This window comes from Mauremys mutica, chromosome 8 (assembly GCF_020497125.1).
Source record: "Mauremys mutica isolate MM-2020 ecotype Southern chromosome 8, ASM2049712v1, whole genome shotgun sequence".
Classification (NCBI taxonomy): Eukaryota; Metazoa; Chordata; order Testudines; family Geoemydidae; genus Mauremys; species Mauremys mutica.
Window position 1 is genome coordinate 110,756,896 of NC_059079.1, and position 27,171 is coordinate 110,784,066.

The following is a 27,171-nucleotide window of genomic DNA, read 5'->3' on the forward strand; positions in this document are numbered from 1 at the left end:
GGGGTTAAGGTCCCCATTAACTAAAATGCCCCCCGCCTGTGAATTCTTGCTTTACATATTCTAAACTCACTTGCTTCTCAGGTTTGCGCAAGAAAACAAAATTAGTCTCCCCAGTCTTCTTCATCTTCCTTCCTCTCTTTCCCTGATTCTCCTCTTCACATTGGTGATTTTACTTTGAAGTTCTCTTGTCTTTTGCCTTTGTTTATTCTGCAATCCTTTGACCTGCTGGGGTGGAGATATGACCTCACTACTTGGTGTTAGCAACACAGGCTCTATTATTTCTTTACTTTAGATCATTGACAACCTGTTGCTTTTGGGAAGGGACGGACTTTACTCCAGAAAGGACTCAAACGTAAATCTTTGAACATGAGCAACTTTGCAAAGGAGTTCTCCAGGTGAAGGAGGAGTGATTACATGACCCTTGGGGTAAGTTTGTTGTTTGTGGTGTGCTTGCTGCTTGACTGAAATATACTGTGTGATCTGTTTGTTTGCAGGACCGTGTGCTGAGCCTAGGCAAGGCTGAAAGCTTCTTAACGAGGCTTTGATTTTTAAGCCCTTTAGCACCCATCAACCCTTAAACAGGAGGCGGGACTACTCAGGAAGACCAGGGCTTTAAAAAGCCCACTCCTAAGCGACCAGAGGAGCTAGCGAGCAAGGGAGTATTGAGAGGGAGTCTGAGGGGGGGCACTAGATATGCTTAACGTTCTTTAAACTTCTTTAAACTTAAGGCCAAACACGCCCCTGATGAAAACAAAGGAATGAGCTGCAGGAATGAAAAGAAAATGCAGGCAGAAGTCTGCCACAGGGTGTATGCTATCCAGTTTATTGCACCCAATGCAGCATGTATGATTACCTGACCTATGGGCGGGTGGCATATGTGTGCTTCAGTGCAAGGAGCTTCTGGCCCTCAGAGACTGTGTACAGGCTTTGGAGACCAGAGTGGCTGAACTGGAGGAGCCAAGGGAGACAGAAAGATACATAGATGAGACTTTCCAGGAATGGTCCCACCCCTGATCTGACAGCCTCTGTGCTGTTGAGGAGGATGAAAGTCTCAGGGAAGGAGAATATCCAACTGGAGCAGAGGGAAACATTCCATAGTTGGGACCCTCCTTCCAGATGATGTCATAGTATCCTCTCGCACTGAGGATACCTCTCCGGGGGAGGGAACTCCAGTTATTAGAAAGAGACAGGTAATAGTTATAGGGGATTTGATCATTAGAAACATAGATAGCTGGGTTTGCAATGACCGGGAGAACTGCATGGTGACTTGCCTGCCTGATGCGAAGGTTGCGGATCTCTCGAGACATCTAGATAGACTTATATGTAGTGCTGGGGAGGAGCCAGTGGTCGTGGTAAATGTAGGTACCAGTGACAGAGGGAGGGATAGGAGGGAGGTCCTGGAGGCCAAATTTAGGTTGCTAGGTAAGAGATTGAAATCAAGGACCTCCATGGTAGCATTCTCTGAAATGCTTCCAGTTCCACGCACATGGCCAATTAGACAGGCAGAACTGCAGGGTCTCAATGCATGGATGAGACAATGGTGTAAGGAGGAGGGATTTAGATTTATTAGGAATGGGGGAAATTTTTGGAAAGAGGGAGCCTATACAGGAAGGATGGGCTCCACCTAAACCAAAATGGAACCACATTGCTGGCACTTACAATTTAAAAGGTCATAGAGCAGTTTTTAAACTAAGGGCTGGGGGAAAGCCGAGAGATGTGGAGGAGCACGTGGTTCGGACAGAGACATTCCTTAGAGGAAGATCTATTAATGGAAATTCTGTATGTCCTAGTTAGGAGGAGAGGATGGAAGATGATAAAATACAGGTAGGATCTGATGAGAAACAGTCCAATGATGAACTAAGCTCCACTAATCTCCCAGGAAATTAATGGGCTCAGTTCTTAGGACTTGGAGGGGAGCTACTTCTAGGGGTGATGAGTGCTGTTTGGTCTCCATGAACTAGTCAGCCTTTGCGGGTCTCTGAGATTGTCATGAAGGATGTCTGTCTTTGCAAGATGGGTTTATAATGCACCTATATTCATAATGCTCAGTGGTTTGAGCATTGGCCTGCTAAACCTGGGTTGTGAGTTCAATCCTTGAGGGGGCCATTTAGGGATCTGGGGCAAAAATCTGTCTGGGCATTGGTCCTGCTTTGAGCAGGGCGTTGGACTAGATCTCTTGAGATCCTTTCCAACCCTGATATTCTATGATTGTCTAAATGAAAAAGAGCCCCATTCAGTTACATTATGTAATGGCAGACAGCTAAAAAGTGACAGGTTTTTAAAGTGTTTATTTACAAATGCTAGAAGTCTAAATAATAAGATGGATGAACTAGAGTGCCATGTATTAAATGAGGATATTGATATAATAAGCATCACAGAAACTTGGTGGAATGAGGATAATCAATGGGACACAGTAATATCAGGGTACAAAATATATTGGAAGGACAGAACAGGTCGTGCTGGTGGGGGAGTGGCACTATATGTGAAAGAGAGCATAGAGTCAAATGAAGTAAAAATCTTAAGTCCTGTGGCACCTTATAGACTAACAGAAGTTTTGGAGCATGAGCTTTCGTGGGTGAATACATGCTTTGCTGCTTTTACAGATCCAGACTAACAGGGCTACCCCTCTGATACTAAAAATCTTAAGAGAACCAAACTGTTCCATAGAATCTCTATGGATAGTAATTCCTTGCTTGAATAATAAGAATATAGCAGTAGGGATATACTACCAACCACCTGACCAGGATGGTGATAGTGACTGTGAAATGTTCAGGGAGATTAGAGAGGCTATAAAAAAACCCTCAGTAATAATGGGGGATTTCAACTATCCCCATATTGACTGGGTACATGTCAGCTCAGGACAGGATGCAGAGATAAAGCTTCTTGACACCTTAAATGACTGCTTCTTGGAGCAGCTAGTCCTGGAACCCACAAGAGGAGAGGCAATTTTTGATTTGGTCCTAAGTAGAGCACAGGATCTGGTCCCAGAGTTGAATATAGCTGGACTGCTTGGTAATAGTGACCATAATATAATGAAATTTAACATCCCTGTGTTGGGGAAAACACCACATCAGCCCAACACAGTAGCATTTAATTTCAGAAAAGGGAACTACACAAAAATTAGGAAGTTAGTTAAACAGAAATTAAAAGGTACAGTGCCAAAAGTGAAATCCCTACAAGCTCCATGGAAACTTTTTAAAGACACCATAATAGAGGCTCAACTTAAATGTATATCCCAAATTAAAAAAACATAGTAAGAGAACCAAAAAAGGGCCACTACGGCTAAACAAGAAGAAGTAAGTAAAAGAAGCAGTGAGAGGCAAAAAGGCATCCTTTCAAAAGTGGAAATTAAATCCTAGTGAGGAAAATAGAAAGGAGCATAAACTCTGGCAAGTGACATGTAAAAATATAATTAGGAAGGCCCAAAAAGAATTTGAAGAACAGCTAGCCAAAGACTCAAAAAGTAATAGCAAAAAATGTTTTAAGTTCATGAGAAGTAGGAAGCCTGCTAAACACCCAGTGGGGCCACTGGATGATTGAGATGCTAAAGGAGCACTCCAAGACAATAAGACCATTGTGGAGAAACTAAATGAATTATCTGCATTGGTCTTCATGGCTGAGGATGTGAGGGAGATTCACAAACTTGAGCCATTCTTTTTAGGTCACAAATTTGAGAAACTGTCTCAGATTAAGATGTCATTAGAGGTGGTTTTGGAACAAATTGATAAACTAAACAGTAATAAGTCACCAGGCCCAGATGGTATTCACCAAGAGTTCTGAAGGAACTCATATGTGAAACTACTAACTGTAGTTTGTATTCTATTATGTAAATCAGCTTCTGTACCAAATGACTGGAGAATAGCTAATGTGACATCAATTTTTAAAAAGGGCTCCATAGGTGATCCTGGGAATTAGAGGCCAGTAAGTCTGACTTCAGTACCAGGCAAACTGATTGAAACTATAGTAAAGAACAGAATTGTCAGACACATAGATTAACATAATTTGTTGGGGAAGAGTCAACATGGTTTTTGTAAAGGGAAATCATGCCTCAACAATCTACTAGAATTCTTTGAGGGGGTAAAAACGCATGTGGACAAGGGGGATCCAATGATATAGTGTACTTAGATTTCCGAAAGCCTTTGACAAAGTCCCTCACCAAAGGCTCTTAAGCAAAGTAAGCTGTCATGGGATAAGAGGGAAGGTCCTCTCTTGGATTGGTAACTGGTTAAAAGATAGGAAACAAAGGGTAGGAATAAATGGTCAGTTTTCAGAATGGAAAGAGGAAAATAATGATATCCCCCAGGGGTCTGTACTGGGACCAGTCCTATTCAACATATTCATAAATGATCTGGAAAAGGGATAAACAGTGAGGTGGCAAAATTTGCAGATGATACAAAACTACTCAAGATAGATACGTCCCAGGCAGACTGCAAAGAGTTAGAAAAGGATCTCTCAAAACTAGTGGACTGGGCAACAAAATGGCAGATGAAATTCAATATTGATAAAAGCAAAGTAACGCACATTGGAAAACATAATCCCAACTATACATATAAAATGATGGGATCTAAATTAGCTGTTTCACTCAAGAAAGAGATCTTGGAGTCATAGTGGATGGTTCTCTGAAAACATTCACTCAATGTACAGTGGCAGTCAAAAAAGTGAACAGAATGTTGGGAATCATTAAGAAAGGGATAGATAATAAGACCAAAAAGCTTCAAACAAGGACAACAAAAATGATTAGGGGTATGGAGCAGCTTCCGTATGAGCAGAGATTAATAAGACTAGGACTTTTCAGCTTGGAAAAGGGACAACTAAGGGGGGAGTAGTGGGGTGCTCACCTGCTCCAGCCCTGGAAGGGTTAAAGCCAGCCCTGGGAGAGGGCTAAGGCTGGGAAGGAAAGCCTAGGCTGTTTGAGGAAGGCAGTAACAGCTGGGGCCATGCCGCAGTCAGGCCCAACTGGTCCCTATAAGAGGCTGCAAGCAAGAAGCCCATACAGTCTCTCTCTGCTTGTAGAGGGAGACCGACCTGGCTGCAGGGACCCGAGCTAGGAGTAAAGGCACAGAGGGTCTCTGGTCTGAGAGGGAGCAGGGCCTGGCTGCCTAGCAGAAAGGGTACTAGGAGTGAAGCAGGGCTGGGGAAAGCCAGAGGAGCAGGGGAGCTCCTGGCTGACAACTCCCCAGGCTGCAAGGCCTGGTTTAAGGCCTAAAAAGGTACTGAGTGGTAGAGGAAGGCAGCAGGTCGAACTGCCTTGCCTGTGATGAGTGGCTGACATTGCAGTCTGCCCCAGGGAGTGGGGCTAGATGGTGATTGGCAGTAGCCTAGACTGGGGCGAGGTGGAGTTAGTGGTTGGGGGTTCCCCTGGGTGGGGAGACCCAGAACCTGAGAGTGTGGGGGTACTGCCAGGGGGCAGCAACCCAGAGAAAGGGGCACTGGGGTCCGGGAGGGGCACAAGGGCCAAGTGGCAGTGGGACACTAGCCTGCAGAGGGTGCTCTGGAGGCTGGATGAGCTAATTCCCAGAGACAACCAGCAGGAGGCGCTGCAGGGGTGAGTCCTGCATTGCTACAGGGGGATATGATAGAGGTCTATAAAATTATGACTGGCGTGGAGAAAGTAAATAAGGAAGTGTTATTTACTCCTTGTCATAACACAAGAACAAGGGGTCACCAAATTAAATTAACAGGCAGCAGGTTTAAAACAAACAAAAGGAAGTATTTCTTCACACAACACAGTCAACCTGTAGAACTCTTTGCCAGAGGATGTTGTGAAGGCCAAAACTATAACAGGGTTCAAAAAAGAGCGAGATAAATTCATGGAGGATAGGACCATCAATGTCTATTAGCCAGGATGGGCAGGGATGGTGTCCCTAGCTTCTGTTTGCCTGAAACTGGGAATGGGCGACAGGGGATGGATCACTTGATGATTACCTGCTATGTTCATTCCCTCTGGGCACTTGGCATTGGCCACTGTCATAAGACAGGATACTGGGCTAGATGGAGCTTTGGTCTGACCCAGTATAGACGTTCTTATGCTCTTGAATGCCAAAAATTACTAGCATAGAAGTTAAAGATACAAAAGACCAATCCTTTCCCGGGCCAGTGCAGAACTGTTACAGCAATATACTCTCTGGGCTTTGTCCAGTCACATTTAAAATGTGCCAAGTGATGGAGCTTTGTCACTTCCTTTCTCAGATCCTTTAATGCACTTATAGAATTTACTGTTAGCAATGTTTCCTGATAGTCAAACTATATTGTCCTTTGCTTAATTGCATCCTATTACTCATAGTTATCCCCTTTGTGTCACCCCATACAAGTCCTCTCCCTTTTTTATAGAAAGGTCAGGTCTGGTGGTGAGAACACAGGCCTAAGAGGCAGGAATGCCTGAGCACTTATCTTACCTCTGAGACAGACTCATGCTGTGGCCTTAGACAAGTCATTTAACCTTTCTGTTTCCGTGTCCTCTAGCTGTAAAATGGGAACATTATTTGGAGGATTTGTGATACTACATAAATGTGTGAGGATTAGTTAATATTTATACAATTAAAAGTCTCCCAAAAGAGATTAACCCTGTTACTATCTAATGAGAGGAAGGATAGTCTTTTATGGTTAATGCACTGAAGTGTGCCCTAGAGTAGGCTAGAGTACTCTAGGGTCTGTTCCAACCTGTGCTAGCTGGCAACAAGTCGTGAGAGACCATCAGCTATTTGAGAATTGGTGCCATGACCCTTATGTACTCATATACACCTCTACCCCGATATAATGTGACCTGATATAACACAAATTTGGATATAATGCAGTAAAGCAGCGCTCTGGGGGGTGGGCTGCGCACTCCGGTGGATCAAAGCAAGTTCGATATAACGCGGTTTCATCTATAATGCAGTAAGATTTTTTGGCTCCCGAGGACAGCGTTATATCGAGGTAGAGGTGTACCATGCTACGGGCATGGCTAGAATACCAATGTAGTCCCTCAATTCTCAGCTGGTGAATGGTACTTTGAGAAGCTTTACCTGCTGGCATAGATTAGAACAGTCTTGTTCTCTATATCTGGGATGAGGCTAGGACCGAACAGGGCAGAGAATTGGGGAATCATAACCACCTTATTTCTCTTGCACTGGGCAGATCTCACTAAAGAAGTGTCTATTCTATGTGTTATGTTTGTAAAATACAAAGACTTGAAGTGCAATTTGCTTTTTAGTAAAAATTATGATGTTGAAAGGACAATAACAATAGAATCATAGAAAACTCAGCTGGTTGGGATCTTGAGAGGTCATCAGCCCCCTGCTCTGAGGCAGGACCAAGGAAACTGTGATGCAGCACCTGCCTCACACTGGGCTCTAAGGAGTTAATAGGGCCCTAGGGAGGCTGTGCAGAAGGCAGCCAATCAGAGAAGTGCTGGAGGAAGCAGCCAATCAGGGCCAAGCAGGTCCATATGAAAAGGGAGCTGTGGGGCAGAGGAAGGCAGTTCTCTGCTGGGAGCCCAGGGAGGAAGGACTGTGTCTCTGGAGGGCTGAGAGAACTGCCAGCACACTAGATAGAGCATTGCTGCTAGCAGGGACTGGGGGAGCGAGAGACGGTTCCTGGCTGGCTACTGGGGTTTGCAGGCTGATGCCCTGAGGCAAGGGCAAAGCGGATGTTGGGGCCACAAGGAAGTGGCCAGAGATTTTGCTGCAGTAGCCAGTAAGGAAAGTGGCTGAACAGCAGAATGTGGGTCCCCTGGCAGGGGGTAGCACACTGGGTGGCATGGCCAGAGGACTTGGAGAGACGTGTGTCCTAGAACAGGAGTGATGGCGGTGAGGCACCATCTGAAGAGGGCGCACTAACACACAGAGCTAATTCCCAAGACAGCCAGCGGGAGGCTCCCCAGTGGTGAGTGAACTCCTTACAGAAACCTAGACCATCCCTAACAGGTGTTTGTCCAATCTTTTCTTAAAACTGCCCAGGGTTGGGGCCTGGGCTTACCTCGGGCGGCTCCCAGTCAGTGGCACAGTGGAGGTGCTAAGGCAGGCTTCTTGCCTGATCTGGCACCGCAGTCTGCGCTGCGCCCTGGAAGCAGCCAGCAGCAGGTCCAGCCAGTGGGAATGCAGAGCTGGTGCTTGGGATGGGGGCAGCACGCAGAGCCCCGGTCGAGTTCCCTGAGCACCTGCGCGGCACTTTAATAGGCTGCTGCACGGCTGCACAGCTTACAGGGAACTTAGCTCTCCACTTGTTCCCCATTTTGTAGCTATGCATTTGATTTTTCCATCCTAAATTTAGTTCTTTGCACTTGTCTTTACTGAATTTAATCTTGTTGATTTGGGACTAATTTTCTAAATTGTCAAAGTTGTTTTGAATTCTAATTCTGTCCTCCAAAGTGCTTGTAATCTCTCCCAGTTTGGTGTCATCTGCAAATTTTATGAGCATACTCTCTCCCCCATTATTCAAGTCATTAATGAAAATATTGAATAGTATTGGACCCAGGACAGAATCCTACAGGACCCCACTAGATACTCGAGGAACAGTCAGGGTTTGTATGGTCTTTCAACCAGTTGTGGACCCACCTTATAGTAATTTCCACTAGACCACATTTTTCCTAATTTGCTTATGAGAATGTCATGGATGACTGTGTCACAAGCCTTGCTAAAATCAAGATATATCACATCTACTGGTCCCTCCCAATCACTAAGCCAGTAACCCTGTTAGAGAAAGAAATTTGGTTGATTTGGCATGATTTGTTCTTGACAAATCCATGCTGGCTACTTTATATAGCACTGTTATCTAGGTGCTTACAAATTGATTGTTTAATAATTTATTCCACTATCTTTCAAAGTGCTGTTAGAAGAAGAAGTTAGGCTGATTTCCCAGGTCCTCTTTGTTCCCCTTTGTGAAGATAGGTGCTATGTTTGCCTGTCTCCAGTCATCTGTGACCTCACCCATCCTCTGAGTTTTGAAGATAATTTCTAACGGTTCTGAGATTGCTTCAGCTAGTTCCTAAAGTACACTAGAATTAATTTCATTAAGCCCTGATGACTTGCATAAATTTAACTTATCTAAATATTTTCTAACCTATTCTTTCTCTATTTTGGCTTGCGTTCTTTCACCCTTGTTGTTAATATAAATTGTTTAGTATCTGGTGACCATTAGCCTTTTTAGTGAAGACTGAAGCAAAATGGGCATTAAATACCTCAGCCTTCTTGTTGTCATCATCAGTTGTTAGCTCTCCTTTCCACCTACATAGAGTACCTACACTTTGCTTCGTCTTTCTCTTGTTCTTAATGTGTTTAAAGAACGATGTCTTATTTCCTTTTATGTCCCTTGCTAGATGTACCTCATTTTGCGCCTTAGCCTTTCAGATTTTGTCCCTACATGCTTGTGCTCTTCTTTTGTGCTCCTCCTGAGCTATTCGTCTCTGTTTCCACATTTTGTAGGATTCCTTTTTGATTTTCAGGTAATTAAAGAGCTACTGATAGAGCCAAATTGGCTTCTTGCTAGTCTTCCTGTCTTTTAGGATAGTTTGCAGTTGTGCCTTTAATATTGTCTCCTTGAGAAGCTGCCAGCTCTCCAGAACTCCTTCATCTCTTACATTTTCTTCCCATGGGACTTTACCTGAGTTGTCTGAGTTTTTTAAAGTCGGCTTTTTTAAAAGTCCATTGTCCTCATTCTGCTGTTCTCACTCCTTCCTTTCCATAGACTCATTAAATCTTATCATTTCATGATTGCTTTCGCCCAAATTGCCTTCCACCTTCAGATTCACAGCCCATTCCTTCCTGTTGGTCAGAATCAAGTCTAAAATGGCAATCTCCCTGGTTACTTCCTCCACTTTCTGAAACAGAGTGTCCCCAATAAATTAAATTAATTTTTTGGAAAATTTGTGTTTTGCCATATTACTTTTGCAACAGATGTCTGGATTTTTAGTCCATCATTGCTACTAGCATTTATGTTTTGCATATTTCTATTACTCTGTAAATGCCTCATGCACCTCCTCTTCCTGCTTGGGTGGTCTACAATAGACCCCTACCATGGCATCACCTCTATTTTTTCCCTTTTTATCTTTATCCAAAGACTTTCAACTGGGCTGCCTTTCACCTCCTTCTGGACCTTAGAACAAGTGTATATATTCTTGATAGCTGCAAATACTCTTTACAATGAAATCCCTGTTCAGGCTCAGTGTTGGAGATCTGCCTGTGCTGACTGATTGCTGTTTAGGTCACACTACTGATCAGCATTGTGATTCGTGGTTTGTTTAAAATATGACAGCATAACTGGTAAAAGCAACATGACTAACTCATTCTGGTGAAATAATTTCTCTGGCTCCATCATAATGGGCTTTGATAGCAAAGTCAGAGGCAGAAAGGAGGGGCTTGAAATGTCTTATCTAATCCATCCTCTTACATCAAGCAGTGAATATTGTTTCCAGAAATTGTTTCTAGCCTTTCTTGTGCACCAAAAGAGGCTGTGCCAGAACTACCTCACTGTGGGCAAAATATCCCATTCTTTGACACCTGCTATCTTTTTTTCCTAATTGGAAAAAAAAAGCCTAGAATAGAAAAACAGATGTATACTATCTGTACAGCACTTTCAGCTAATTCTCTGCCTTATTATGATGGGTGTGTATCATTCCCCGCCCCTCCCCCGCAACAAGTAGTTCCATTGTGAGTATACACAATTTGGGAGCAATTCTGCTCTCAGTTTTTCTGTGGAAGCTCATTGACTTTAATGGAGGGCACGAGGACACATGAAGGAAGAGTCCAGCACTTGGAAAGGAGTGTCTGGAGGTTGAAATACACATGTACCAAGGATTCTTCCCTTAATTGTCCCTGGAAGTTACATTGGGTTTTAGGGGGTTCATGCTTGCACATTCCTCTTCACCTGCCAGCAGAATTTCTGTTCTGTATCTTCCTGGAAATCCGATGTACTTCAGATTCCCAAAATGCTTGGGATATAACAAGCAAGAACCTATTTCCATTCCATACAGTGTAATGAAATTGCTCACAAAGATGCTGGTTATTGCCTTTGTTCCTGTATAGTGTCGTTGCATAGTGTCCTCGCCCTTCACTCAGAGGTTTAGAGGGTTTTTTGGTGGTGGAGAGTGTTGCTCCCACACACACATTCAGAAATTTTGGGAAATGAGAACTGGTGTAATTGTCTCTCCTGGGGAAAGTTTGAGTCAGGGTCAGGTTTGTTTGAACCTGTTTTGAATAAGACTTATTTCCAGTTTGTCCCTACCACTTATGCCTTTTCAAATAGTGACCAAAATTTATTCTTTTTATTAATCACGTTTATTGCAATAGTGTCAAACTAGAGTGGAGCCACATTGTGCTGGCCACTGCGCAAACAACACAGTAGTAGAGGATCCATGTCCTGAGAGTTTACATCTAAATAGACAAGACAGACATGGTGTGGGGGAAGAGGTATAAACACCCAAGCAAAATGAGCTTCTTTCTGCTGTTTTTCTCTGTCCTGATTCTGAGCATCTCCTCAGGTGATGCATGGGGAGTATGGAGAATAGAATTCAAAGCCATTTGTTTTAATGTATGGAGCTGCCCATCCCTAAATGCTCTGTTGGGAGACAGTTTTGTTTGAAATCTGGGGTGACTCTTCTGGGGCTAAAAGTGTCCTTGAAGTAGAGCTGCCAAGGGAGTGATGTTACTCTGGGAACCTTAGCAGAATCCATTACAGTTGAGATTAACATGATTCCACTGTAACTGTTTAATTTTAGACAAAGTAGTTAGCAATCTGTTCAGGTTGCAGCTCAGGAGCCAGATACTATTTAGCACTCTGAATTTTCCTGAGGCCAACAGGCTTCCATTCTGAACAGCTCTGTCAGATGGGCACTGGGTTTCTATCCAGCTTCTCAGCAAGAGGGTTGGTTTGACTAATACTACTTGGAACTGTCCATCTTTAGAGGTGACCTGAAAAGGATTTAAATGCTTGCTTCTTTTTTGCCCCTTTATGGATAAAGGGGGTCTGAAATATGTGGTAGTTTTTTGTATGTGTTCTTTCCTGTTTATTTTTACCCTAGAAATATTAGAATGTCAACTCTGGTGCCCCTAGTTTTGCTGGACCACTGTATTGTGATCTTGTTCACCTTAACTGAAAGGGCCAGGGCATTGAATCTTTAACAAAAATATCCTTTCTCCAAATTGTTGAGGTACCCATTGGAGTTAAATGGATCTTAACAAAAAATAGTTTTAAGCAGTCTGGGTAAAACCTCCCTCTACTTTCAGCTGCAGCAGCTTTCCATCTGTTCTTTTTGATGCCATTATTTCACTAGCTTCAGTCATCACAGTCTTCCATTCTAGACAGGCCCTGGATTTCTGATGTAAACAAAGCAGAACAATCCTTTCACAAGCCTTGCAGACCTCTCTACATCATGAAGAAGCAAAACAGTTAACAGGTCCCACTATTTCCCCCCTCCCCTTTTGGAATTAATGAAAATAATTACAAGAGTAATAATAAAAAGGCACCCCTGTCAGATTTAAAGGGGAGAAACTGAGTCATCTTCTCTTCTATACTTGCCACAGGATGGCAGAGCCTGAAATATAACTGAGTTCTTGAAGCCCAGGACCCTGCTCCACTTGCTGGTAAACACTTTTTTACTTCTTAGTGAAGCCTTCAGTGAGATTGTGCTTGTGTGTCAGTCTGTCTCCCTTGTGGCATGTGGCCAGCTGATCGCTGTGTAGTTTTCCAGAGGTTTTCTGTATCTGTTCACATTTGTAATGAAGGGAGGCAGCTCCCACACCAGGAGCCAAGTTCTCCATGTCCCTATTTCTCAGTGTACAGGCTGCCACTGACCCAGTGCTGGGGGAGCGGGCTCTCCTCAGTAATAATAAAATAGAGCTGTCATTCCTCTGCACAGTCTCTCCCAACTAGTGTTTAAGTGAGATGTGCCCCTGATGCCTGCTTATGGGACTGGCAGAATAAGCTGCATGCTGTCAGTAATGGAGTCCTTGAGGAGGGTCCCTTAGGGGGAGTAGTGTTACTGGCCAACCTAGGGAGAGGCAACATCTACATGATTTAATCTCCTGAGACAAATCTCCTGTGTCACCCCTCTCACTGATGCATGCTACAGAGGGGAGCCCCCTGTCCCCTCCCCTCTGTGTGTGGCTCTGTGGACCCTCTCAGTTCAATTACTGTGTTCTGCACTCAGCATCTTTAATCCAAGCCAGGGTCACAGAGTCAACTGGAATGGTTCCAGTAACTGCTCTGAATCCCAAATGAGCAGCCTCTGGGGCTGATAGTTTTCCATCATGCGATGCCTTTTCTATCTACATGACATATAGAACAGGGGATGGTTAACAGGGATGTCGGACACCCTTCAAGGACTCTCGAGGGGCCTTATAAATCCAGAGCAGCAGCAGACTCCAATAACTTCATTACTTTTGGGCTGGGGCCGTGTGACATTCTGGAGTCTGAATTCTTATTTCGCTCCATAAAGTTGGCCCCGGGGGAGCAGAGTGGAAGAAACATTGTCACTTTGCCAGGGCCAGGCCTCATGTTCCTTCCTTAAAATTAAAAAAACCCAACCAAACAAACAAACAAAAAAAACAAGGAGTCCTTGTGGCACCTTAGACTAACAAATTTATTTGGGCATAAGCTTCTGTGGGTTGTATTCCTGTAGTAACTGTGCTGAGAAAGGGGGTACAGAAGCAGTCAAGCTGGGAGAGTGACTTTTTGCAGTTAAGGTACCCTGCTGAAAAGGGGAATGGGTCTCTGGCATTCAGGGCACTGTGAGCCCTGGGCACTCATGAAATTCTGTCATGAGGCTCTGCACCTGTATATCCTAGTGTTGCCGGCACAGAGGCCCGAGGCGACAGCAACAGTGGTTCGTTGCCCGGTGTGCTTCGCCAATAAACACACCAAGGTGGAGAAGCAATAACCAGGTTTATTTGAGCCCAGATAAGGTGCAAGGGAGAACTAGCAATCTCAAATCCTGCACACCGATACAAGCGGTTTTCCTCTCTTTATACATAACTTCAGCTAAGCATTCCCATCACCCCCCCACTCCTCCTCTCCCCCCACCTTTCATTCCCATGCAGCAAATACACTTTGCAATAGCAATCACATGAAGCAGTTAAGTCATACTTGGCAAAAAAAACCACCTTAGCTCGTTAGCAACTCTTCTGTGATCAGTTATCTGTACTTTCCCACCGTGGGGGCTACGTTCTCATGCATATAACTTTAATTACAGCACCTGCTTTCCGCCTATCTTATTTAGTATTGGCTACATCTAGTATCAAGCAACCTTGCCACTGCCAGTAATTAGCACATAACACAAAAGGTTACAAAAGTTTAGTAAGGCTAACAAAAGCACTTTACATAAAGGTACTTTGGGTCACATAGGCCCAAAACCATCCTCCCGAGTTACCTAGATTTATGCCTAGTGACACCAACACTAGTAAAGAAGATAGGAAATAAGTTAGTAAAATACAGGTAGGAGCTAGCGAGAAACAGTCAAATGAAATAGAGTCCCATTTAAATATAACACTTTTAGGCAAGCAACTGAATATTGACAAAATGTAAAATTGCTTATATACAAATTCTATAAATCCAAATATTAAGGTGGGTGAATTACAGTATCTGGCATTAAATGAGAATATTGATATAATAGGCATTACAGACATTTGGTTGAATGACAATAATCAGTGGGACACAGTAATACCATGCTATAAATATATAGGAATGACACAGTGGGGCATGCTGTGAGGAAAGTGGCATTATATCTTAAAGCATAAAGGCAATTAAGGTAAAAATCTTACATTAAACAAATTGTACCATACAATCTCTATAGATAGAAAATTCATGCTTGAGTAAGAGGTGTGTAGTAATAGGAAAATACTACTGGCCATCTGCCCAGGATGATGACTGATTGTGACAGTTAAGGGAGGTTAGAGAGGCTGCAAAAGCAGAAAGCGCAATAATAATGGGTGATTCAACTATCCTCATACTGACTGGGTACATCACATCAGGGCATGATGCGGAGATAAAACTTCTAGACACCATACATTGCTGCTTCTTGGAGCAGCTAGTCCTGGAACCCACAAGGGGAGAGACAATTCTTGATTTAGTCCAAAATGGAGCACAAGGGTGTGAATATAGCTGAACTGCTTGGTAACAGTGATATAATGTAATCAAATTTAACATCCTTGAAGGGAAGATAATACTAAAACAAAACAAAATCACCACAGTGCCATTTAACTTTAAAAAAAAGGAATGACACAAGAATGAGGATGCTGGTTAGATAGAAAAAAAAAGAGCTGTTCACAAGCATTAAATGCACATAAGCAGCATGAGGACTATTTAAAAATACCATAATCTAGGCTCAAACTAAATGTATCCCCAAATCAGAAAAGACAATCAGAGGACAAAAAGAATGTCCCATGGCTAAACAACGGAGTTATGGAGGCCATTAGAGGTAAAGAAGCATCCTTTAAAATGTGGAAGTCAGGTTAAGTATAAAAGTATAATAACGCAGGCCAAGAAAGAATTTGAGGAGCAACTTGCTAAAGACACAGAAACTAACAGTAAGAATTTTTTAAAGTACATCAGAAGCAGGATGCCTGCCCAACAGGCAGTGGGACCACAAGATGACCAAAGTGCTGAAGGAGCACTCAGGGAAGACAAGGCCATTGCAGACAAGCTAAATAAATTCTTTCCATGGTCTTCACTGCAGAAGATGTGGGGGAGATTAACCCATAGGGTAATAAGGCTATGCAGCCTTAGGCCTTCCTATTTTTAGGCCCTACTGGTCAGGCAGGGGGTGCGGCTGGGGCTGGGGAGGAGCGGGGGGGATTGAGCTTGCTCATGCAGCCCTGCTGGAGTGCTCCTGCCAGCAGGAAAAGCAAAGCAGCCCCTTGTGGCTTGGAAGGAGCTCAGCCGGGAGCCAGACAGCAGCCTGCTGCGTCTCCCCACGCTGCAGGAACACACTGCCAGGTATCCAGTTAACACTGGTGACTGGACACTAAAAATCCAGCTGTGGGAATAGTTTGAGCAGGCATTCTCTCCCCGCACCCACAATTTCCCGGGAGCTCTGCTTAGCTGCCGGGGAGGGAAGAGGCTCCCTCTGTTCCTCTCCTCTGCTGAGGCTGCCAAGCAGCTCCAGGATGCTGCCTCCTGGGTCCTAGTGTCCATCACTGTCAACTTCTATGTGTGCTGGGTCCCATTTCTGGATAAGTGGTGAGTGCCTGTGGGGAGGCACAGCAAGGGGGTGGCGGGGGGAGGAGGCAGTACCAGAGCGGTAGGTTGGGAAGCTTGCACAGAACCTACACACACACTATCCAGCTCCAGCCTGAACTATTGCCCCGCCCATATTTAAGGAATGAATTCCCACACATTTGTAAGAAAAACAAAACATCCCATTCTGGATACCAGTCCTTTAACTTTTACAGAACCTTCCATTAAGGGGCCTCAGATTTGTGATGCACTGTGTTCAATACTGTATTGAACTGTACTAAAAATCAAAGGAATCAAATTTTTTTATTTGTACTTTTCTGTACTGGGATGCACAGGGGTGACCAGGATCCCAGGGGGGCCAGCTGCGGTCACTCAGTTAGGGTGAACTGCAGAGAATGGGGCAGATAATCCCCAAGGCTGGTAGGTATTTCAATACTTAGATTTACCAAGCCAGCACAAAACAGCTTCTTTATTACCTCACTGGTTGCCCAGAAACCAACAACACAGTTCCCTTAAAGTAACCCAGCCTCAGGCCTACATCCAGGTACCCAAGTCAAATATGATGAAGATTTCTGAAAACTTTATTTCATCATATAACAGCAAAGGTTCTACCAATCCCAAAGGATCAAACACATTACTTCCCAGGATAATGAATATTGCAGATCTTACCCAAATACACGCTTACAGCCAATTCTTATTAACTAAACTAAAATTTATTTAAAAAGAAAAGAGTATGGTTAAAAGATCAATAGACATACAGACATGAGTTCAATTCTTGAGGTTCAGATATATAGCAGATATGGTGAGCTTTGTAGTTTCAAAGAGTTCTTTTAGAATTTAGTCCATAGGTTATAGTCCAATGTCCAATATCATATTTGGGTTTTTCCAGCTGAACTGAAACCTCAATCTTGCAACTCAAACTTCCCCTGATGAAGCTTAAGCAGATCTGAGATAACAAGATCAGGCCCCACGCCATTTTTATATAGTGTTCTAGCATCCACCTGACCATAAAGTCCTGGATAAATAATAGGTTTTTGATGTAACCTTCTGCTTCCTTACCACCACCAGTAATTAGCTACACAAATTAATATAGGGCAATTTATTCATTAGGCAGTCTATCACAAACTTCAAAGAGACATATAGACAATGACATTATTTCACTCAAGATTCATCTAAATGTTAATATTCCTTTTTGATCTCTGAATTAATAGTTATAGTGACAGACAGGAACTGTCTGTTTACCTGGCTAGTATCTAAGATGCACACAATTAGTATAGCCTCTAATTCTCTAACAATACAGGTTTGCACTTCAAAGTCCTAGCCTATTTACCATAAATGGCCCTAATTACCATTCACATACCTTTCTAACATGACCTTAAAGGTTGGCTTTGGGTCATTCAGCCTGCAAGCTGTTTAATCCTTTCTAGCCACTTATTATACTTTGTATAAGATTCGTTGCAATTATATAACAGTGGTAGCAATAATTTGCCTGGTTATATTTTAATTAGACAACGTCACAACAGGCAACCAAGTTCTTTCCTTATGCTCAGCCTAGTTCCACAGGCCACCACATCTTTGTACTTTTAAGGGGTTACAAAAGCACTGGAGGAAGCTCAACAAACAATGTTGTATGTTTCTCCTTCCCCTCTCCCGCAAGGATTTTAAATCCACTTCTTCGCATGCTATGACAGAAAGACTGACAGAATAGGCTAAAGGCAGGTTCTGTCCATTTGCTGGTTCTCTAGCAGTTCAATTCATCATAAAAGTACCTCACATTTGTTTTCTTTTGAGTTTCATTCCAAAAATTTAAAGCTAAATAAACCTGAAGTTAGTCCTCATTTTTCTGTCTCACCTCAAACTAACTACTTTCCCAAGTGGAAAATGTTGGGTAAGTATGGAATGTGTGTGATTTGAGAAGGAAATGAGAAAACAGGCCATTCCTGCTGACCGTTACACCTGTGTAGCCTTATTGACTTCAGGGAGAACAGATTTTTGCATGCATAGATTTTGGTCCCTTCTGCTTTTTCACACCTGGTATAAGCAGAATCTCATTCACTTTCCTCCTCTAAACTCTGAGCACTTTAAGGGAAAAAAGTAAGCAAGGTCTGCTTGATTTACACATGCAAACAAAACAGGAAGCTCTCCCTTCATTCTACACCAGCCTTAAACAAACACCAGACCAGATGTAACAAGGGTGTCACTACAGCAGCCTTGGTTGTACTGTTCTTTTGAAAGATCCTTCATGGTTCTTTAAGATGTTGATTTTCAATTAGGTCTTTTTGTTCAGGGGAGGCAGAGATCACAACAGGGACTAGCTCTGTTTTGTCAACTCCTAGTAATTCAAAAGCTGAAAGGCTTTAGATTAAGTTTGTTTAATGTTTGTACAGTGATTTTGAAGAGCTAACATAATACAGAAGTGCTAAATATTATGACTGGGCAGCCATCTAAAGATCTGTGTCATTTTTAGCTGTAACCTTTTTCTTACAGAAAACTTAAAACAAACAAATGCAAACCGTAGGGGGCTGGTGCACACAGAACTCATGCTTAAAAAAAACTCATGTCTGAGCTGCTGATCACACATTCTAGAATAGATAATACTTAGTCCTGCCATGAGTGCAGGGGACCGGACTAGATACCTCTCAAGGTCCCTTCCAGTCCTATAATTCTATTCTATGATTCTAATTGTGGAAGAACTTGGTGACAGAGTGGCCTGATATGGTGAATCACTGGAGATTAACTACACAAACTGGGTATCATACCACAAATAATATTTGGGTTCAGTGTGAAAACAGTAATTCATTGTCCTCAGCCAGCCCAACACTGGGAGGCAGCTTTCAGAGCAAGATAGCCTAAAATACAATGCCACCCAATGTAATTTTCCCACTATTACTTCCTCTACATCAGTGGATTTTACACCTGAGTGGTTTTCCTGTACATAATAAAAGCTGGCTGCTTCCCAGAGTGCAGTGAGATAGGGTATGTGGTGCAGAGTCCATAGCTTGGGGAAAACACCTGCAGGGCTGGGCTTTGCACTGTGCCATGTGGAGAGCTGAGGGTAGACGCACCAGGTTGAAAGAGGTGACCAGGATAGGGAATGTTGCAGTGTTCATCCTCATACAGACGAGCACTCCACTACCTAGGAGGAAGGAGGACTGAGAGAAGGCCAGCATAGCATCCCTCATGCTACCTCTTATTCAGAAGTATCTGTTTGAAGAATTGAGTGTAGTGAGAGTAGAATAAACTTGATAATTTTACATAAATAAATAATATGTAAATATGGATGTAGATTAGGGGTGGGCAAACTTCTTGGCCCGAGGACCACATCTGGGTGGGGAAATTGCATGCAGAGCCATGAATGTAGGGGTGGGGCAGGGGGTTGGGGTGCAGGACGGGGTGTGGGGTGCGGCAGAGGGCTCAGGGCAGGGGGTTGGGGTGCAGGAGGGGTGCGGCAGGGGGCTCAAGGTGCAGGAGGGGTGTGGCAGGGGGCTGGTGGTGCACGAGGGGTGCGAAATGTGGTGGGGTTGGGGTGCAGGAGGGGTGCAGTGGGGGTTGGGGTGCAGGCTGGGTGTGGTAGGGAGCTCAGGGCAGGGGGTTGGGATGTGGGGTGCAGGAGAGGTATGGGGCATGGCAGGGGGCTCGGAGCAGGGGGCAGGAGGGGTCTGGGGTGTGGGCTCCGGCCAGGCACCGCTTACCTGGAGTGGCACCGGGGTGGCAGCAGCACGCAGCAGGGCTCAGGCAGACTACCTGCCTGCCCTGGCCTTGTGCCACTCCCAGAAGTGGCTAGCACCATGGCTCCGCATGCCACCCTTGTCTGCAGTACCTCCCCCGAAGCTCCGACTGGCTGCGGTTCCTGGTCAATGGGAGCTGTGGGTGGTGCCTGCAGGCAAGGGTAGCACACGGAGCCCTCTTCCCCCCCTCCCCCAGGAGCCGCAGGGATGTGGTGCCAGCCGCTTCTGGGAGCAGCGCGGGGCCTGCAGCGCCACGGGGGTGGTAATCCTGGGGGTCAGATCCAGCCCACGAGCCGAAGTTTGCCCACCCCGATGTAGATAAATGTTTGACTTCATAATTTTTTTTGCAATATGTAATTCATACTTAGGCCCTTCCCTCCCATTAGCCTTAGGTCCCTCATAACCTTAATCTGGCCCTACCTACATCAGAGCTATCCTTTTTGGGTGACAATTCTGAAACAGTGTCCCATACTGCTGTTCCTGTAGAAGATGATGTTTTAGAACAAATTGATAAATCACCAGGACCAGATGGTATTCACCCAAGAGTTCTGAAAGAACTCAAATATGAAATTTCAGAACTACTAACTGTGGTATGTAACCTATCACTGAAACAAAGCTCTGTACCAAATGACTGGAGGATAGCTAATGTAACACCAAGTTTTCAAAAAGGCTCCAGAGACGATCCTGGCAATTACAGGCCAATGAGCCTAACTTCAGTACCAGGAAAATTGGTTGAAACTATAGTTAAGAACAGAATTGTCAGACACATACATAAACATGATTTTTTGGAGAAGAGTTAACAGAGCTTTTTTAAAGGGAAACCATGCCTCACTAATCTGTTAGAATTCTTTGAGGGTGGATTCTTTGATCCAGTGGATATAGTGTATTGGATTTTCAAAAGTCTTTAACACGGTCCCTCACCAAAGGCTCTGAAGCAAAGTAAGCAATCACAGGATAAGAGAAGTCTTTTCATGGATCAGTAACTGGTTCAAAGCTAAGAAACAAAAGAGAAAAATAAATGCTCAGTTTTTCACCATGGAGAGAGTGGGTGGGGACCTCTAAGGATCTGTACTGGGGCCTCTGCTGTTCATCGTATAATTTAATTATCTGAAAAAGGGTGTGAACACTGAATTGGCAAAGTTTGTAGATGATACAAAATTATTCAAAATAGTTAAGTCCAAAGCTGACTGCAAGGAGTTACAAAGGGATCTCACAAAACTGGGTGACTGGCAACAAAATGGCAGATGAAATTCCACATTGATAAGTGCAAAGTAATGCATGTTGGAAAAAATAATCCCAAGTGTACATATATAATGATGGGTTCTAAATTAGCTGTTACCGTTCAAGAAAGATCTTGGAGTCATTGTGGATAGTTCTCTGAAAACTTCAGGTCAGTGTGCAGCAACAGTGAAAAAGGCTAAAAAAATGTTGGAAACTCTTAGGAAAGGATAAGAGGATAACACTGAACAGCCCACTGATACACAGTTACCCTCCCACCTAGAGCACAAGAAGAAAAACTCCACATGGACTCCTCCTGAGGGTCGAAATGACAGTCTGGACCTATCCATAGAATGCTTCCGCCGACATGCACAGGCAGAAATTGTGGAAAAACAACATCGCTTGCCTCATAACCTAAGTTGTGCAGAACGCAATGCCATCCACAGCCTCAGAAACCACCCTGACATTATCATCAAAGAGGCTGATAAAGGAGGTGCTGTTGTCATCATGAACAAGTCTGACTACCAAAAGGAGGCCGCCAGACAACTCTCCAATACCAAATTCTACAGGCCACTTCCCTCAGATCCCACTGAGGAATACACCAAGAAACTGCACCATCTACTCAGGACACTCCCTACACTAACACCGGAACAAATCAACATACCCTTAGAGCCCTGACCAGGGTTATTCTGTCTACTACCCAAGATCCACAAACCCGGAAATCCTGGACACCCCATCATCTCGGGCATTGGCACTCTCACTGAAGGACTGTCTGGGTATGTGGACTCTCTACTTAGACCCTATCCCACCAACACTCCCAGCTATCTCTGTGAAACCACTGATTTCCTGAGGAAACTACAATGCATTGGTGACCTTCCAGAAAACACCATCCTAGCCACCATGGATGTAGAGGCTCTCTACACAAACATCCCACACACTGATGGAATACAAGCTGTCAGGAACAGTATCCCTGATGATGCTACAGCACAACTGGTTGCTGAGCTCTGTGCCTTTATCCTCACACACAACTATTTCAAATTTGATGACAATATATATCTCCAGATCAGTGGCACCGCTGTGGGCACCCGCATGGCCCCACAATATGCCAATATTTTTATGGCTGACCTGGAACAACGCTTCCTCAGCTCTCGTCCACTCACGCCCCTTCTCTACCTGCGCTACATTGATGACATCTTCATCATCTGGACCCATGGGAAGGAGACTCTGGAAAAATTCCACCACGATTTCAACAGCTTCCACCCCACCATCAACCTCAGCCTGGACCAATCTACACGGGAGGTCCACTTCCTAGACACCACGGTGCAAATAAGTGATGGTCACATTAACACCACCCTAGACCGAAAACCTACTGACCGCTATGCCTACCTTCATGCCTCCAGCTTCCATCCTGGGCACACCACACGATCCATTGTCTACAGCCAAGCACTGAGGTACAACCGCATCTGCTCCAACCCCACAGACAGAGACCAACACCTACAAAATCTCCATCAAGCATTCTCAAAACTACAATACCCACACGAGGAAATAAGGAAACAGATCAACAGAGCCAGATGTGTACCCAGAAGCCTCCTACTGCAAGACAAACCCAAGAAAGAAACCAACAGGACTCCACTGGCCATCACATACAGTCCCCAGCTAAAACCCCTCCAGTGCATCATCAGGGATCTACAACCCATCCTGGACAATGACCCCACACTTTCACAGGCCTTGGGTGGCAGGCCAGTCCTCGCCCACAGACAACCTGCCAACCTGAAGCATTTTCTCACCAGTAACTGCACACTGCACCATAGTAACTCTAGCTCAGGAACCAATCCATGCAACAAACTTCGATGCCAACTCTGCCCACATATCTACACCAGCGACACCATCACAGGACCTAACCAGATCAGCCACACCATCACCGGTTCATTCACCTGCACGTCCACCAATGTAATATATGCCATCATATGCCAGCAGTGCCCCTCTGCTATGTACATCGGCCAAACTGGACAGTCTCTATGGAAAAGGATAAATGGACACAAATCAGATATTAGGAATGGCAATATACAAAAACCTGTAGGAGAACACTTCAACCTCCCTGGCCACACAATAGCAGATCTTAAGGTGGCCATCCTACAGCAAAAAAACTTCAGGACCAGACTTCAAAGAGAAACTGCTGAGCTTCAGTTCATCTGCAAATTTGACACCATCAGCTCAGGATTAAACAACGACTGTGAATGGCTTGCCAACTACAGAACCAGTTTCTCCTCTCTTGGTTTTCACACCTCAGCTGCTAGAAGAGGGCCTCATCCTCCCTGATTGAACTAACCTCGTTATCTCTAGCCTGCTTCTTGCTTGCTTATATATACCTGCCCCTGGAAATTTCCACTACATGCATCCAACGAAGTGGGTATTCACCCACGAAAGCTCATGCTCCAAAACGTCTGTTAGTCTATAAGGTGCCACAAGACTCTTTGCTGCTCTTAGGAAAGGGATAGAAAATAAGAGAAAATATCATGTTAGTTTCTAAATCCATGGTGTCCCCACACCTTGAATACTTTGTCCAGTTCTGGTCGTCCCATCTCAAAAAAGGATATAGTGGAACTGGAAAAGAAGGGCAACAAAGGAGATCGGGGTATGGAACGACTTCCAAATGAGGAGAGACTAAAATGATTAGGGCTGTTCAGCTTAGAAAAGAGACGACTGGAGGGATATGATAGAGGTCTATAAAATTATGAGTGGCGTGGAAAAAGTGAATCGAGAAGTGTAATTTACCCTTTACCACAAGACCAAAAAAACAGAGGTCATCCTGTAAAATTAATAGGCATCAGGTTTAATACAAACAAGAGGAAATACTTTTTCACACAATGCACAATTAACCTGTGGAACTCATTGCCATGGCGAGTTTTGAAGGGCAAAAGTTTAACTGGGTTCAGAAAAGAACTAGATAAGTTCATAGAGGATCGGTCCATCAATGGCTATTAGCCAAGATGGTCAGGGACACAACCCAGGACTTTGGGTAACCCCAAACCCAAAACTGCTAGGAGGGGAAGACGGAGTGGATCACTCCAACTGCCCTGTTCTGTACACTCCCCTGGAGCTCTGGAATTGGCCTCTATCAGAGACAGGATACTGGGCTAGGTGGACCATTGATCTGACCCAATATGGCTGTTCTTATATTCTTATGCATCTGTCTTGATCTTCAGTTTCTTTATCTTTCAGTGAGCAGCACATCCCCTTCTGTGGTCTCCAACCTTGTGAGGAACTGTCTCCTAGAGAGACCCATAGAGTAAGTGCCATCAATAATTGATAAGACAGTGTGCACAGGGGCTGATTGATAATCCTATCAATCATCTGGTCAAAGTTTCAGATTTTTATGGCGCTAATTAATTGTCTCCATCAGAGCTGAACATTTCAGCTTTTGACCCCCTTCACACTGTCCTGATCCACTTTAATTGCAAAGGAAGCTTTTCCCTTTGGCTGAGATTATGTTCTGCCTGCTGCCAGGACTGGGTTGCTCTGTTGTAGGATTTAATTCAAATAAGTGTCTTTCCTAGGCCATGGAGCTTTGCCAGGCATTCCCTGGGCATGTTTCTTATTTTCAGATGCTTGGAGTTTTGAACTGAGAGATTGAAAACTGTACTGAAGCATCTAGCACTGTGTTGATGTGGTGCAGATAATAAGATGCTGAAGACAATGTTGGATATTTGTTCTTTCAACCTCTTGCAGCTTCTGAGCACTTTCCAACAGCGGTTTACTTCAGCGTCTAACATTAAACCTCCACCCAGTGCCCTTGATGCTTTCACAAAGGCTGATACAATTAAAATGCAATCAATAATTACAGCATAATGTACTGCTAACGTAACATGAAGGCATTCACGTGACCCTTCAGTCTTATTATTCTAGTTCCATTTCATACAGACTAATAGCAGGTTACTAATGAGGACTGGTTGGAAGAAGGGAAACCTCATTCTCCAACATCAGTAGTGGTTGGAAGTGCCTGTCTTGCAGCTTCAGATGAGATTTTCTGCATGGTTGGTGCTTTGAGTATCTGAAACTTTAAGATACAATACTTCTGTCTCTGATAAAGATCACTGTCTTGGCTGAGACCACGGAATCTGCAAACAGAATAGGTGATAAAGATTCCCCAGTTCAAGAAGAGGAGTTATTCACTTGAAGTATCAGTGGAACAAGCCACTCTTCCCAATGCTTTACAAAAACCCATAATCTAATGAAAACAAGCCATCACTATTTAATACTTTTAGAGAAGGGGTTTCAATTGAGAGGTTTTAGATTCTCCACATTATTAAATATGCACTTGTGTATATTTGGGGGAGGGAGCAGGTGGGAGTGAAAAGTCCCAAACTATGGTGGGGCTTCCACACGTTTCACAGGTGAATAGAGCTCAGAAAGCTTTCTCTAATAATCAGCTTACTCATTTTGTTTAACTTCATCCCATTAATTCCTAGTTACACTTCTTAGAATTTACAAAATAATTCCTCTTGAAGCAGAGCAACCAGACTTGATGTAATTTTTGATCCATCACTCGTGGTTCCTTAAGAGGTGTGGGTGCACAATCAGTCCTGGAGTTATTAGTAACCCAAAGTCTGTATGCATGCTTCATTAGCAGTAATGACATATTCCATTAGGTCATGGCATGGCTCTCACATGATGCGGCCCTTTCCAGAAATCAGCAATGGGCAGCAAACAGCAAGGACAGATGGAAAAAGACATGTCCAGAAAACAGAGGATTAGTAAATGGTCAGTTTTCATCATGGCAAAATATTAACAGCGGGGTTCCCCAAAGAGGTTCCATCAAGGACTGGTGTTTAGTAGATTTATCAGTGAGCTGGAAAAGGGGGTGATTCATGAGTTGGCAAAGGTTGCACAAAATTATTTCGGTTAATTGAGACTGAGGAAGTGCAGAATGACCTAATAAAGCTAGGTGAGTAGGCAATATGATTACAGATTAAATTCAGTGTTGTCAAATGTAAGGGATTGTATATTGGACGGAATAATCTGAACTACAGTATTCATGTGCCTTACCAGGATCCAAATCAATGGTAACCTGTGAAGAAAATGACTCAAGTATCACTTTGTTCAACTCAATGAAAACCTCTGTTCAGTGTGCAGTGATGGTGATTGGGCAATAAACGAGTTGTTAGGATGGATAAAATTGGATAGAAAATAAGACTGAACATATTCTAATGCTTTTATACAAGTGGATGGGATGCCCTCACTTGGAATACTGTGTTCAGTTCTGGCCACCCCATCTATATCCTGTCTACGATACAAGCTACTGCCACTCTGCTTCTCCTCTATGGGAGTTCCTAACTTCTGGATTTTGCATATATATAAATTCTTAGTCGCTATAGCTTGCCAAGATGGATGAAATATTGGCAGCAAGGTATGGTTTCCTTTTAGCACAACAGCTGTAATGTAATACAGTAATTTACATACGCTAGCTCCTCTGATCCAGAGAGACCCCAAAGCACTTTGTAAGCTATTTGGTGGTGGTAGATCTGAGAATCATTTATTCCACTGCTCAAACATAATCACCAGTGGACAGACAAATGACACACAGCATAGACCAAGTGCATGGAGTATGGCTATGGTGTCACCTATCTTTACTAAAAAGTGTCATGGGATTAGTAATGATCATACACACCCTCATCTGTATAGGTCTTGAAAAAAGACAACCACCTAGCCCCACCTGCATTAAACTAACTCATACTCAAAGTAGCTACCTTGAGAACATTAAGGATCAAGACTTCACTTGCTGGGAATCTCAGCCTGGGAATCCAAGTATTTCATACTTGATACTGAATCTGCTAAACCATCTCCTCCACAATGCCACCAGAGTGCCCTGAGTTTCATAAGCAACCCAATTTACACCCAACATTTAAAAAAATCAAAACTATTTGAATTTCACTGCAAACTGCCTCCATCCCCCCAATCTGAAACAATGTCTGTCTTTTCACAGTTATATTTGAAAACCACCAAACACGATTGGAGAGTTATATCAGGCAAGTCATAAATGAGCTTGTCTGGCTGACTTCTTTTGTGCCCTGAAAGGCAT

The 27,171-nt window shown here is 43.8% G+C and overlaps 1 long non-coding RNA gene across 1 annotated transcript in view; it reads left to right on the plus strand.

Annotated features, from left to right (window-relative positions):
- Window positions 1-296: 296 nt before the first annotated feature.
- LOC123375471 overlaps window positions 297-27,171 on the plus strand; it is a 73,251-nt gene continuing 46,376 nt past the window's right edge. Inside the window, exon 1 of the long non-coding RNA XR_006581465.1 lies at window positions 297-426. This is a non-coding gene — a long non-coding RNA (uncharacterized LOC123375471). The remainder of the gene's footprint in view (window positions 427-27,171) is intronic.